Source organism: Vombatus ursinus, unplaced genomic scaffold (assembly GCF_900497805.2).
Source record: "Vombatus ursinus unplaced genomic scaffold, bare-nosed wombat genome assembly UNPS02014789.1, whole genome shotgun sequence".
Classification (NCBI taxonomy): Eukaryota; Metazoa; Chordata; class Mammalia; order Diprotodontia; family Vombatidae; genus Vombatus; species Vombatus ursinus.
Window position 1 is genome coordinate 17,090,454 of NW_020954567.1, and position 2,739 is coordinate 17,093,192.

Genomic DNA, 2,739 nt, shown 5'->3' on the forward strand with positions numbered 1-2,739 from the left:
ACCCATCCCTCTGCTGAATTTATCTCAAGAAGTTGATTTTTCTATGCACATTTTCTCTCATTTGCCCCAGGCTTAAAAATTATTTTTGTAGGTCTGGGTATAACTACAAAGCAAAGCAAGGCAACCAGCATTCATCCAAGCTTGGTATGTACCAAGCACTGTGCTAAGGGCTAAACATACAAATACAACAAAAAAAAGACAGAGCCTTTGTCTTCAAGAACTTTTCATTCTAATAGAAGAAAGCTGAAAAACTGGGACCAGAGAGATGAAGATACCCAGAGTAGAAGCATAATTTTGAAGTCCAAAAAGCCAGGAGCAGAAATGGGAGCACAATGAAAGTTGGGCAGGTCTGGCCTCCTCCACAAAATGGAGGCCCCAGAAGGAATAGGATAAAGGGACAAGCCTGGAAGAGGGCTATTCCAGCATTAGAAGACCACAGGGAGGGTTGAATGTTCGTGATGAGGAGGCCCCAGGTGGCAAGAGAGGTTCCAAGATGAGGCAGCAGCTGAGACATGGTTTTGAAATCCTGAAAGTCAGGAGCAAAGCAGAAAGGAGAATGGGATTTGGCTGTCCAGGAACCCTCCAAAAAAATGGAGGCCCTGGAAGGAACAAGCAACGGGAAAAGGGAACCAGCCTGATGGAGGGATGTACTAGGGTGAGAAGACCACAGGGAGAGCTTGATATTCCAGGATAAGGAGGCCCCAGGCACTGAGAGAAGTTCCAGGATGAGGCAGCATCTGAAACATGGCTCTCAAGTCCACAAAAATGTATGTACGTATGTGTGTGCATATATAGGTGTGCCTGTGCATGGGTGTGGTGACAAGCATGTTTTGTGTCATTTTACAGCAGAACATGTTGTTACACTCACACAACTGACTGAGGTAGAAACTGTTGGATATGCAGTGTCTATCCTTCCATTGACAATTTTTAAAAAAAAAAATTGATTTCATTGAACACAATATAGCTCCAAAGGCTTCTTTCAAACAAGGAAGCTCTCAGAACGTATTAAAACTGTGTTAGATAGGGTGGGATTGCAGGCCCGAGAATCATAGCTATGCCTGCCTGGCCATTGGGGGAGAGAAGGGGAAGGTCAACAGGGGACGAGAACAAAGTCATTGTGTCTACAGTAGGACGGTGGGCAAGCATCATCATGTCTACACCTGCCCAGGGCAGAAGGATGGAGAGGGGAATTGGGGTTTCATGGCCTTGGTGCAGTGCTGCTAGGTCAGGGCTGAGAGTGCCATGGTATGAGCCTAGCTGTATTAAGCTTGAGTAGGGTGAGGCTAAGGGCAGTGGAGGGGAGAAGGAAAACACTTCAGGAGATGTGAAGTGCTTTATACATGGCTCCAAAGTCTAAAAGGGTAGACAGCTGTTGTATTTTTATGGCCCTTTCTTTCATGAAAGGAAGTGTACAGAAGTTGCCATAAAGGACAAATAAGAGAAAAACAGTGCTTGAAATAAAAACAGGCATGAATGGATTCAAGCAAGCTGAAGGCTCAATTATATGGACCCACAAACTATAGAAACAGAGCCTTTCTGGAGCAGTCAGTCAATAAACATTTATTAAGCACCTTCTGTATGCCAGGCACTGTACTGTACAAAGACTAGGGATACAAAGAAAGGCAAAAGATGGTCCTTGTCCTCAAGGAGCTTACAATCTAATGGAAAGTAAAACAGTCCTTGCTCTCAAGGAAGAAGGGAACAAACATTTATTAAGTGCCTACTGTGTACTGGGCTCTGTGCTAATCACTTTACAAATATCTCATTATAATCTTCACAACAAAGCCAAGAGGTAGATGCTATTATTATCCCCATTTACAGTTGAGGAAACTGAGGCAGGCAAAGGTTAAGTATAAGAGGGAAGATGCAGCTCCAGGAAAGGAGTCATCTTGTCAACACCAGAAAAATGTCAAAGTGAAATATTAAAAATACTAGAATTGAAGAAAGTGGTAGTACCAGTGAGGCACCTCAACCACCTCCAAAGAAAAAATCCTGAGAAAACCTGACTGTCAGAAGTGAAGAAACACTCACCGAAAGAGTTGAGTTTTAAATTAAGAGGTACTAAGAGCTGAAACCATGGCTTCTTTACTACTGGGACTTATTCACCAAACCCAAACAACTGTTCTGTCTTCCTGCCAAAAAGATTGTAAACTCAATTCTAGAAGATCATATGAGTTATAAGAAATCGTGTGGAAATATAGACAATAAAGATTGCTGTTAATCAAATGGTAGAATGGATCAAAGAATACCTTATTGCAATGTTGGGCACTTAACTATTCTACAAGCATGAGAGAACAGAGTATGATAAAAATCCTAACAGATTGTCCCAGTGCCTCTATGTCCGAGGTCTGTGGAAGATCAACCATCTTATACTAATTATCTGTACAAGTCGTAGCGTTGCTGGCCTATGCCCTTCTGGAAGAGATGTGTTTGCTTTTATTATTAAATATTGGCATGATTTCTTGAAATACTTAGAATAAAATTCTTCAGTTTTTGGTGCATGGCTGTGACAATGAGGTTGTCCTTCCTGAGGGTCACAGGAAAGTTCCATAAAGGTCTGACATTATTTAATGTGTGGATCTTAATTCCACTGTTGCACATATGACATATATGTGTATATATATATATATATATATATACATATATATTAAATTTTAAATTGTTTACATATACTAGCCTAAAGAGCTCTGATCACTGGATCATAGAGCTAGAATCGAAAGAGACTTCAGAATCCATCTA

The 2,739-nt window shown here is 41.3% G+C and overlaps 1 pseudogene; it reads left to right on the top strand.

Annotated features, from left to right (window-relative positions):
• LOC114047539 overlaps positions 1 to 2,510 on the top strand; it is a 9,837-nt pseudogene extending 7,327 nt beyond the window's left edge.
• Positions 2,511 to 2,739: the final 229 nt, after the last annotated feature.